The sequence below is a fragment of the Molossus molossus genome, unplaced genomic scaffold, assembly GCF_014108415.1.
Source record: "Molossus molossus isolate mMolMol1 unplaced genomic scaffold, mMolMol1.p scaffold_m16_p_1, whole genome shotgun sequence".
Taxonomy (NCBI): Eukaryota; Metazoa; Chordata; class Mammalia; order Chiroptera; family Molossidae; genus Molossus; species Molossus molossus.
Genome location: NW_023425344.1, coordinates 134,865,581 through 134,878,630, shown reverse-complemented (window position 1 = coordinate 134,878,630; position 13,050 = coordinate 134,865,581). Strand labels below are relative to the sequence as shown.

Genomic DNA, 13,050 nt, shown 5'->3' with positions numbered 1-13,050 from the left:
CAGCCAGATTTCAGGTGGTTTTGAATGATGGCTGTTCTGTAGCGTAGTTGTAATTTTGATGTTGCGGGAAGTTCCACATACTTCATTTACCTATGTTGCCACTGTGACCGTAACTAATGCCAGCTTTAATTTAAAATGTGGTTGATGAAGCAATAACAATTATTAATTGCTTTAAATTGGAACCATTGAGTACATTTTTTTTATTTTTACTCTGAAGTGTTTTTGATATGGAAGAAATGAAAAGTACTCAGAAAGTACTTTACTGCCTATCAAAGAGAACTAAACTAGCTGCTTTTTTCATAGGATACCTTTGTAACTTAAAAGAATTACTGCCATGGAAATTATGTTTATTCAGATTAGGTGGTATTTGGAAGACATTTTCTCACATGATTAAAGTGAGCTTGTCACTTCCAAGACACCAATGAACTGTATTGATGCAATGATAAAATTCAAATTTAAACACAAATATTGGAAGTTTGAGAAACTTGTATCATATATAATAGCAGCTTTATTTTTCTTTTTGTCTTTATTGTTGAATGTAAAATGTATTACAGATGTTCCACATTTTCCCCCCATTGACCCCCTCCTCCATACTCCCTCCTCCACACTCCCTCCTCCCCACTCCCTCCTCCCCACTCCCTCCTCCCCACTCCCTCCTCCCCCTCCCGCCCCCCTCCCGCCCCCCTCCCCCCTTTTCCCACACTATTGTCTGTGTCCATTGGTTATGCATATAAGTTCTTTGGTTTATTTCTTCCAACCCCCCAACCCCTTTCCCTTTGAGGTTTGTCAGTCTAGCAATGAATTTGTACTTCTTAATCTCTTCACCTTTTTCAACCATTCCCCCAATCCACCTCCCATTTGGCAACCAACAAAATGTTCTCTGTATCTATGAGAATGTTTCTGTTCTACCTGTTCATTTTGTTTGTAGATTCCATTGTTGATAGATATGTATTCATTGCCATTTTGTTTGTCCATATATTTTATCTTTTTCTTCAAAATGACCCTTCATCATTTCATATAATAACGGTTTGGTGGTGATGAACTCCTTTAACTTTTTCTTGTCTGGGAAACTCTTTATATGGCCATCGATTCTAAATGACAGCTTTGCAGGATAGAGTGATCTTGGTTGTAGGTTCTTGCTTTTCATCACTCTGAATATTTCTTGCACTCTCTTCTGGCCTGCAAAGTTTCTTTTGAGAAATCAGCTGACAGCCTTATGGGAACTCCCCTGTAGGTAACAAACTGCTTTTCTCTTGCTGCTTTTAAGATTCTCTCTTTGTCTTGAAGCTTTTGCATTTTGATGATGATGTGTCTTGGTGTGGGCTTCTTGGGTTTCATCTTGTTTGGGACTCTCTGTGCTTCCTGGACTTGTATGTCTGTTTCCTTCACCAAGTTAGGAAAGTTTTCTGCCATTATTGTTTCAAACAGGTTTTTGATTTCTTGTTCTCTCTCTTCTCCTTCCGGCACCCCCAAGATGTGAATGTTGGCACGTTTGAAGTTGTCCCAGAGGCTCCTTACACTATCCTCATTTTTTTTTGGATTCTTTTTTCTTTTTGCTGTTCTGATTGGACGTTTTTTGCTTCCTTATATTCCAAATCGATGATTTGCTTCTTGGATTTACGTCTACTATTGAAGCTGTGTAAATTATCCTTTATTTCAGTTAATGCCTCCTTCAATTTTGACTGTGCATCCATGATTTCTGACTGGTCCTTTTTTATGCTCTTGAGGCCCTCACTAAGTTCACTGAGGTTCTTACTGAGTTCATTGAGCATCCTTATAAGCAGTATTTTGAACTCAGCATCTGTTAGGTTGCTTATCTCCATTTTGCTTAGTTCTTTTCTTGGGGATTTGTTCTTTTCTTTCATTTGGGACCTCTTTCTTTGTCTCCTCATTTTGGCTGCCTCCCTGTGTTTGTTTCAGTGTATTACTTAACGAGAGATATGGGGCTAGCTGAGACCAGATGCTGCTTATTTGAAAGAATTTAGGAAAAACCTGAAGCAGGATCCAAGACAGGCTAATCCTATGGTTAAGCAACTGGCAACAGCTTGGGTGGGCCTGAAAGTTGGGTGGGGCAGGGCCTCAGGGAATCACCAGAGCAGGGCTACCAGTGTGAGCCAGGTTGCTGGAGTCCCAGATATGGCTTCTGTCTGCTGCCCCTGGGAAGGGCTCACCAAAGGAACAAAGGCCTCTGACAGCACATTTGTCCCGGTGAAAGGCCCCTCTCCAGCCCTTGCTCAGGTGCCAAATAGCTCAGTTCTTCCCTGTATGTCTCTGGTGCCCCTTGAGCTGCCTCCCCTCCAAGCTTCGAGGGAGAGAGTCCGATAAGTCCGTGCGCGGGCCCTTTAAGGAGCTGCCTGGGGCTCCAGTCGCTTCAGCTTCCCTGAGCCTCAGTTCCTGCTGGTTTTTCCAGTCAGAAGTTATGGGGACTCTCTTCCTGGCACTGGAACCCTGAGCGGGGCACCTGGTGTGGGACGGGGACCCCTCAGTCCTCAGGAAGGACCTTCCCAGCCAAGGTGTCCTCCTGATTTTTGTCCGCCACACGTGGGTGTGGGACCAGCCTGTCACGCAGCCGCTGCAGCCGCCCCTGCTGCCGCCGCCGCCCCCTGCTGCCGCCGCCCCTCCTACCGTCTGGATGTGGCTGCTGCTTTAACTCCGTAGTTGTAGGACTTCCATTCAGCTGGATTTCAGGTGGTTTTGAATGATGCTGGTTCTGTAGTTTAGTTGTAACTTTGATGTGGTTGTGGGAGGACGCTATACCGTGTTTACGTACGCTGCCATCTTGACCGAAAGTTAGCTTTATTTTTCTATTAAGCCATGAGTTTGCCAACTTCCCGTTACTTTTGAAGCCTTTTTTTGGATGATATTAACACATGGAATTTTGTTGTTGTTGCTGTATTATGAACTGTATAAACATTTGGAAAATCTGCATAACTCAGTGAAGCACTGTTTTCCTAATGACCAAGGCATGATATTACAGAGTCATGCATGGGTAAAAGGCCAGAGACAGTGCGGGAGAGCCCGGTGATTGTAAGGGCAGGTGGAATATGGCAGGCTCACTGATATGGCTTCAGATTGCACACTGCAACTTGCCTCTAAAAAAATCTATCACCTGTAGAGCTTTGGTGTAGTGTCTACAAATATCCAGTTAGCTAAAAGAAATACTACTAAAATATTACTCTGCTTTTCAACTACAAGTCTGTGTGAGGCCAGATTTTCTTCAACCAAAGCAGCATATTGAATGCAGATTGAATGCAGAAGTATGCAGGGGAAGCCAAGCTGTTTTCTTTTTAGCGGGAATTGAAAAATATTTGTAAATTTATAAAACAATACAACTCTTCTTTCTAAAATTTTTATTCTGGAAAAGATATGTATTTCTCACCTGACGTTGTTTTAGCATTTATTTTTGTTATTTTAAATACATTAATTTAATATTTTAGTTTTAATTTCAATGCTATAAATATAGAGATAACACACATAAGAACTCTTTGAGGTCCTCAGTGAATTTTAAGAGGATGAAGGGGTTTGAGACCAAAAGCGTTTGATAACTATTTGAACAGCTCAATGCAAATAAAAGGCAGTTTCATTTTTTTCTCCTATTACTGGACTGAAATATGTTACATTGAACCTAGCTTTCCTGTCTAAAACAAAATATCTCACAAAGAAATGTTCAGTTATTAAAAGACCAGTTGAAGATTGTTTTGTCATTCCTATCTGAGTTAAATGTCACCTCTTCCTTCCCTAGTGACAGCCAGTGGCAGTGGAGTTGATGTGGGAATGGGGCATAGCGTGTTCTTTTATCCCCTCACTCCCTCTTTCCCTCTCACACACTCTGGACATCGGACTGGTTTATTTGTGGAAGGAGAGTGTTGGGCCTGGGAGAAAAAAAAAGGGGGGAAACGAAAAAATATTGTTTACTTAATTATTCACATTGTTCTTGTTTCTTCTAAAGCTAATACTTACTGGCATCCTTACTTTACTCTTTGCTTAAAGTGCACGAATGTTGCATCTTTCCTGGGTGCATAGTTTGTGTAACCCAAAGCCTTTTACAGCTTGGTTGGCTAGATCATTAACAAAATGGCTTAAGCCTAGCGACTGTCAGGGGGTCCACTTGACCCCTGTGAAACTCATGCTTCATTTGTAGGCCAAGCAATAGTCTGCCCACCACCCAGTCTTCCCTTCCTTTATCCTGCCAGCTCTCCTCATTTCCCTTCTCCCCCATTTAGATAGACACGAAAGGTAATTCAGCTAGTCAGCTGCCTGAGCTGGAGAGTCTCTTTTCAGTCTTCTTACCTGCACTCCCATTCTCTCTGAGGGATTCTCTTAGAGACTTACTTCATTGCTTTACTCTGCACCAGGCTGTAGACTCCCTACTTCTATTTTTCTCTTTTCCTATCTTGATAAGTCACTTTTTCTGTCTTATGTCTTCTTATATGTATTATACATATACAAATGTATACTATATACATACACACTAGGAAGTGGCAGATGGGATGATAGGTATGGTTGATGATTACATTTCACCTGTTTCTTAAGCTCTAGACATGTGTATATATTTTCAGTTGATGGAAATTTTTCTTAGGATATGGGCATTTTTTTATCTGCTGTTTCATCTTTGGGCATTAATCATCAATTTGTGGATAAGAAGAAAAAAATTGCTCTATTATCTATTTTTTAAATTTATTTTTTAATTTGTTGTTTAGAGAGAGAGAAAAACATTGAAGTGAGAGAGAAACAGATCGGCTGCCTCCCAAACGCCCCCTACTGGGGATCAAGTTCACAACCCGGGTATGTGCCCTGAGGGGGAATGGAACCAGGACCTCTTAGTCCACAGGACGTCGCTCTGTCCACTGAACCACACCAGCTGGGTTCTGTTGTCTCTTAAACTGTGATCTTAGAATGTTACTAGCTGGTTGGGATTTCAAGATTCATAGATCCATTTATCATTGATAATAATTACAACTTTTGAGCTTGGAACTACAAGAGGTAGTAGGCTATGAGCTAGGGCACATTTTCCCCAGTCTATGAATTTCATTACCTCGTGGGGACAGGTATAAGCAGATAAATACTATAAGTCTACAAAGATTAAGTCTGATAAGGATGACGAACAAAAACAATAGCGAGTAATAAAAAGTAATAATGGGGGAGTACTAATTTTGATTGGATAGGACTGTTGGGAAATGCATTTTTATATAAGTGATATTTGAGCTGAGACCAAAAGATAAGTGTGGGCACCTCCAAGACTGAAGACCATTGCAGGCTGGGAGAATGCATTGATATAGGAGAGATCCTGTTGGCATGAGGAACTACCATAAGGTCCCTGTGTTTGGAACTTGTGGGAGAGTGGCTCGAGACAGAGCCCTGAGGGGCTGAGCCGTGCAGGACTTTTAAGTACATTGGCTAGCATACATTTAATTTTGAGTGCAGTGGAATGGCGGTGAAGGATTTGAATAAGGAAGTGACAGACAATTTATGACGGCTGGGTAGTTTCTCTGAGTAAAGTCTGGTTCCTGTCTAACACTAATTTTCTGTACTCGGGATGTTGGAATGCACTCCACATTCCCTGACCAGGTCCTAGCTCATCTTAAAATCATGTTTTTCCTCTTCAGCTTCAGCAGAATTTGTGATTGTGGGCAAAGGGTTTTTTAATTCCTATAGGGAGAGGATAGTTAACAACAATGATAGCTAGCTTCTTATGGCCTTTGAAATAATTCTAATGGTTACTTTTTTTTCTAAGAACCCTTCCTGCCTGTTGTACTTTATTGTGTGAGGATTTCATTCTAAAGGTAGAACTTTCTCCTTTGGGAAGAGGGAAACTAGAGTGATGGTTGCTTTAAGATAGGCCCTTTTTGCATGTATTGATAAACTGGTAGATCTAGATTTTTAAATCACAAACCACATTCTGCCTGGAAATCTCATTTGATGTTCTTAGACTGATCTTGTACTTTCTTCATCGTTTGCCACGTTCTGTGGTCAAATTAATTCCTGCATTTTCTGTATCCACTGTGCTTTCTTAACCCTGCAGCCACTGCCTTCATTCAGGCCCTCGTCTTCTTTTACTTTCAGTGGTTTTGAAGAAATGTCAAGGGGGTTGGCATTTAGTTTATAGGCCTTCAGAAATGCATGTTCTCTAGTTGAGCATAGAGGGTACCAATTCTGCTTTGATTTTATCTTTAGGCACCAATTGTTATGTATATGCCATGCACTGTGGTCAAGGGGAAATAATGTGTTCTGTCCCTGGGAATAACAGTGGGTGCATTAGGAATTAACAGGACATAAACTACCTCTTATTTGGTATTTTCTATTTTCTAGAGTATGAAGCTCTTTTAATGGTCACTTTGTTTTATTTTCACTATAACCTACCTACATAGTAGGTACTATTATTATCTTGTAAAAATGAAGACACTAAGGTTTAAGAAGTTATCTTAGTCTGTTTAGGCTGCTACAACAGAATAAGATAGACGGGGCAACTTATAAACAATGGAGATGCATGTCTTGCAGCTGTGGAGGAAGGGAAGTCCAAGATCAGGGTGCTCTCTGGGGTCTCTATTCTAAGGGCACCGATCCTACTCGTGAGGGCTCCATTGTCGTGACCTAGTTACTTCCTAAAGATCCCCACTCCTAATACCATCACATCATGGGAAATAGACTTCAGCATATGAATTTTGGAAGGAACATAACCATTCAGTCCATTGCAGAAGTTAAGTAAATAGTCTAATGGCAAGTAAGAGGCCAAACTGAGATTTAAACTCAGAGATATCTGAATTCAAGGTTCTTAATGCATTATATTGATACTTCATTTTTTAAAACTGTGAAAATGTTATAAATTCTTCACATTTATTTTTCTTTGTCCTTGTCCCTTTCCCCATGTGGTATATCAGTAAAATCCCAAAAGCATATGGACCTGTATGCTTATCTTTGGGGACAGCAGGGCAAACCAGCTGGAAAGAGTATGCCCCCTTTCACAGGTGGTTTGAGGGCAGAGGCAGTAGTGTGGCTACTGAGAGGAGATGGAGTTCCTCCGGCTTGTGCCCAGAAGAAGAAAGCCTGAGGAACCTCCAAAGTAACCTGCACTGAACCCTGACAAGTCCTGGGAATGTCTCAACACAGAGGCAATATCCTTTTAACTGGTTTCCTGTTTGCAATTCCCTTCCTCCCCATCTCATAAGGAGAATGGAGGGAAGCACAACCTGGGCCTTGTCTCTCTGCTTTAATGGCTTTTTATTTATTTTTTAATTGGAGAAAGTCTATTTTCTCTAGAATATTGTTCTGGAAATTAAAGGAGTCATATCTGTGGAGAAGGTTCTGGGAAATGGTATCAAATAGAATCACTACACATTCAACCAAAATCAAAAGGTTGATGGTTTGTTGCTTTTTATAATTTAAGCCTAAAAACTGTATTGAGTCCTTAAAACCACTTTAAGGCCATGTCCCTTATGAGAATTATTCATCTCAATAGAGATTTTGCAAACACCCTGGCCTTAATGGAAAGAAAAATGCAACCAGTTGCTCCTAATGGTTTCCCGTGGAAAGCCTCAAAGATATTATTTTTTTTGTTTGTTTTGTTTTGTTTTTTGGTAACTGTGCTTGTGAGCATAGCTATGCTCATAATCACTGCGTAATACAGAAGAGGGTCTAAAGATAGAAACATGATAAGGATCTTTATTTTAACCTGGCAAAGATAATTCCAAATTAGATGAGCTATTGTTTTCAACTTGAAAAAATACATTGAGATCAGGCAGAAACGCCAACCAAAATGAATCTCATGACCAAATGAACATAATAACTCTTGAAACGTCAAATATAAAGGTACCTAAAATCTCCTTCTGCAAGTAAAATATGATTTTCCCCTTTTATAATAATATTGCATAAAGGAAATGGATGCTGTCTTGTTAGACACCAGAATTAATTTGTACTAAATGACCAACCCAGCCTTCTAGTTCCTACAGTACGTGCCTAGAAAATCCAGGTACATGATTGCAGATATTCTTTGCAATGCCTTAGTGAGCATGTAAGAAGGTAAGGGAAATCTTCATGTTTCAGAAATTAGGAGTAAACCAGATGCTGTCCTGGTGACTACTTAAGCTTATTTTGCTGCTGTGTTGGAGGAATTGGCCAGAGATGGGGGTGGAGGTGTCCCTCTCCTGACATTTCGGATAGGTCACAGTGGGGAATGGGTACTGAGACGCACACACATAAAACAGCTACTTTTCTAGGGTCACTCTGTTAGTGAATGGGAAGATGAGAAAAATTTCAACTACCTTTCTAGAGAGGTGATAATGAATCTCGTGTCTTTCTAGGATTAGGTAGGAACAGAACACAACGTCTAGTTTGAGAATGTGTAACCCTGAACTGGTTGGTCCATGGCTTGGTTTGAGGTTTTTATCCACAAACTTCAGTAGCCCTAAACTGTAAAATTAGTCGAGTGGCTAGTGAAACTTCAGTCATCCATCTGATGCAAACAGAAAACATTCCCCAAAAGCTGTACGTACAATCTAGGACTCTCTCACATAATGCTCACTAAAGATTTACTACCAATCCCAAATTAGAAAAAATTTGAGAAAAATTGTATTTCTGCCAGTCAGCAGGCACAGCGAATAGCAAGATTAAAACCTTAACACTCTAATTTAAAACAGTCACAGTATAGCCTATAAAATAGGTATGTTTAAAATGACGTAAGACCTAAAAGAAGACCTCAATCATAATAAAAAAAGCATTGTGCTGGGAAGAGAGAACAGAAGGACATATTTGAACTACAGGAATAAAATGTATAGTCGTTAGAAATAAAAACAAAAAAATCTGGATAGGTTCATCAGAGATTAGACATAGTTTAAGAGAGCAAAGTGAATTGAAAGATTGATTTCAGGAAAATTCCCAGAATGCAAAGAGATGAAGTTAATACACATTAACTTGATTTTTTCATGGAATATGGGATCCTAAAAGCCTTGTGGAAGAATAAAGGCTAAGAAGTTTTGCTTTACTAGATAACAAATGTATAGGTAAAAATATAGCAATAACATTGGCTCTGAGAGGCAAATCAAGGAACAGAATAGAGAGCCTAGATGCAGAAACTTGTATGTGGGAGTCTGATCAATGACAAGTGGTATTATTACACATCAGTGCGAAAAGATTAAATGGTGCTGTCTTTTTGGAAGAAGATAAAGTGAGAGCTCCTCATGGGTACGAGTTAAGAAGATTTCAGTATATAAAGTAGAACTGTAGAACTTAAAAGTCACAGTAAAATTTTTTTTTTTTCCCTCACCTAAGGACATTTTTCCATTTTTTGTTCAGATAGAATGGGAGGAAGAGAGAGAGGAGAGAGAGAGAGAGAGAGAGAGAAACATTGATGTGAAAGGGACACATCGAGTGATTGCCAACCACACGACCCAACCAGGACCAGGGACAAACTGCAACTGAGGTACATGCCCTTAGCGGGAACCAAACCCAGGTCTCTCTGGACTGCAGGCTGATGCTCTAACTGCTGAACCAAACCGGCCAGGGCACAGGAAAATTTCTTCATTAACTTAGGATAGGAAATGTTTTATTAAGAAACAAAATGCACAACAATAAAGAAGCTAGATATTTTGACTATGTTAAAATAACTTCTTATTGCCCAAGGCCACTGTATTATTTAAGCTAGGGGGAATAATTGACAAATAGTCAAAAAATGTAGTAGATTAGGGACAATAGAAGTTTATTTCCACTCAGTAGTGTTTTAGAGGGATATGCTGGATTGATGCGTCACACTTCTCCATTTGGTATTTTGAGAACCCAGGTTCCTTCTCTCTGCTGGCTTTGCTGTCCCCAAGGTTTGTCCTAGTATGCACCCAGCTGGTAGAGTGTGGAGAAAACACACCCGTTTCTTCAACAAAGTGGCACTTAGGAGTTACAGTTCCACTGCATGCCGGACAGCTAATCACATGTGTTAACCAGGAGAGAGAGAGAAGGGTGGACATTATAGGAAATGTAGCTCTTGACTAGGCAGCTGTTTTCTGGCTACAGTTCAGTTATTGTGGAGGGGAGACTTGACATTGGGGAGCAGCTATCTCTGCCTTAAAAGCCATTATGAAAAGGCAAATCACAGACTAGAGAAGATATAAGTTAAAACCATAGAAGATTCTGTTTTGTGTCCATTTGATTGGCCAAATGTCTGCTACACCGTCTTAAATAGGGTGTGGGGACACAGGAAACACTGGAACAATTTTAGGGGTTGACCACAGTGCAGGAAGGAGTCATGTGAAAAGATACTCAATAGCAAAAAGTTGGAAACAACCATAGTGTTCCTCAATTAAAAGATGGATATATAAATTACTATTAATTAATATGATAGAATATTATTCAGCTGTTAAAATGGATGAACTGGATCTACATATATCAACTTAGATATCTCAATATAGTATAGAATGAAAAATCTAGTTGTAAAGGAAAGAGTGCCATTTGTGTACATTTAAAGAAAAATAACATGTATTGTTTCTGGATGTATATATGTTTAAATATAAAAAATATGTGTGGGAATATATACAGCAGTTTCAGCATAATGTATTTTTTTCTTGGAGGGGGGGATGGAAAGGTGGGTCTTTAGCCGTATCTCCTATGATTTATTTCACAAAATATCTGAAGCCAAATATACCAGATTAATAGCTCTTTAATTTCTATGCTGGTATGTAGTTTATCACATTTAAAATTTTGTAATGTGTAAAGTGTTTAAAATGGAACATTAAGACTAGAAAGATTTTGCTCTGCCAGTATGGCTCAATGGTAAGAACATTGCCTGCTGACCAAAGAGTCCCGGGTTCGAATCTGGCCAAGGGCACGTACCTCGGTTGCCGTTTGTCTTTGGCCCCGGTTGGCGTTGTGTGGGTGGCAATCAATCTGTCTCTCTCACATCAATATTTCTCTCTCTCTCTCTTTCTCTCTCCCTCCTTCTCTCCCTCCAGCTATATCTGAAGATTAATGTAAAAATGTCCTCGAGTGAGGATTAAAAAAAAAGAATTGAAAGATTTCAAACAGATAGCCAGTCCTTTATCGCCTTGGTGCCACTCCTGGCACAAGTGGCCTGACTCTTCCTGTCCTATAGTAAGTACTCTTTTTTAATTTTTTGCATTTATCTTCAGATAGAGTTGGAAGGAGAGAGGAGGGAAGAGAGAGAAAGAAACATCGATGTGAGAGAGACACATCAACCGGCTGCCACCCACATGACCCTGGCCAGGGCCGGGGACAAACTGCAACCGAGGTACATGCCCTTAGTGGGAACCAAACCCGGGACTCTCTGGTCCGCGGCTGATGCTCTAACCGCTGAGCAAAACTGGCCAGAGCTATAGTAAGTACTCTTAAATGAGTACGTACCAAAGTAATGGCAAAAATTAACTTGACAAAAACCTTTTCCTTCTCAGTTAGTTGATCAACTAATGAATAGTGAATGAAAGAGAGACAAATAATTTTTTAATAAATCTTCACCTGCGGATATTTTTTTCATTTATCCTCAGATAGAGGTGGGAGAGAGGGAGGGTGAGGGAGGGAGGGAGGGAGGGAGAGAGAGAGAGAGAGAGAGAGAGAGAGAGAGAAACATCAATGTGAGAGACAAATCTATTAGTTGCCCTCCACATGACCCTGACCATGGCCAGGGGGATGGGTAAAAAAGATGAAGGAATTAAGAAGTACAAATTGGTTGTTAGACTGATGAACCTCAAAGGGAAGGGGGAGGGAGGGCGGGAAGAGATAAACCAAAGAACTTCTATGCATATGTGCATAACCGAGGTACATGCCCTTGACCGAATCAAATCCTCAACTCTTTGGTCTTCAGGATGATGTTCTAACCACTGAGCAAAACCAGCCAGGGTGGGACAAATAATATTTTAACTTGCTTGAAAAGGTCATCTGAAGTTTCCCTTTACATGTCTTCATATCTTTTTCCCAGGTTACCTTTTTAATTAAGAAGGTTAGAATCACTTTCACTCTTGCCTATTTTGTTCCTGACTATGAGTATCTTTCTCCTGGAATGGGTGCTTATGTTATTCAATATTCTGTAAATGAATAAAACTCTAGTTAGAGTAGTTTGCCTTTTATTTTGTTTTCCATTAATTTGTTTGATGCACATGACTTAAGTGTTATGTAGGTCTGGGTTATATAAAGAAAGAGGGAATGAGTTAAGGTGAAAACCAAAAATAAATATTTGAAACTAAAAATGATAAAACTTATAAATCTAAAAGGTGGTTCTTTGAAAATATACATTAGCTAACTAATGAGGGGATACAGAAAATAGAGAAAGTGAAAATAGAGAAAGTACAAATGCATCAAATAAATGGTATTGAAGAAAAACATAGATAACACAGGGAATTCAAAGACTCCTAAAAGACTATTTGCTGAAATAAATTTTAAAAAGACAGATAAAAAAGAATTTTCTAGGAAATATTATTTTCTGCAACTAACACTAGAAAAGAGAGAAAAACCTAAATGGGTTCATTACCATAAACCAACCAGAAGAAATAAAAAAACTTGGGGGAATAAAGCTACACTCCAAAATATGTCAGATCAGCTGGTTTCTTAAGGGAATTCCATCAGATACTTAAAGCAGAGATCATTCCAGGGGTATTTAGATGTTTTCAGAGCGTAAAACAAGATAGCTTCCATAGTTATAAAAATAATGAAATGACTGTAACATTGATATCAAGACCTAATAATGATAGAACAACCCCCCCAACCAAAAACCCCCACTAATGCTATCCTCAGTTTTGTTTTGTTTTTTAATCCTAACCCGAGGATATTTTTCCATTTTTTTGTACAGATAGAATGGGAGGGAGAGAGAGGAAGGGAGAGAGAGTGAGAAACATCTACGTGAAGGGACACATCGAGTGGCTGCCACCCGCACGACCAACCAGGGCCGGGGACAAACTGCAACCGAAGTACGTGCCCTTAGTGGGAACCGAACCCGGGTCTCTCCGGACCGCAGGCTGACGCTCTAACCGCTGAGCCAAACTGGCCAGGGCCTAGCCTCAGTTTTTGATGAAAAAATTTTAAATACAATATTAGCCAATGGAATTCCATAGCACATTA

The 13,050-nt window shown here is 39.8% G+C and overlaps 1 protein-coding gene across 1 annotated transcript in view; it reads left to right on the top strand.

Annotated features, from left to right (window-relative positions):
• Window positions 1–13,050, top strand: part of MPP7 (membrane palmitoylated protein 7) — a 355,336-nt gene that overhangs the window by 194,437 nt on the left and 147,849 nt on the right. The gene's annotated exons all lie outside the window — the stretch shown is intronic.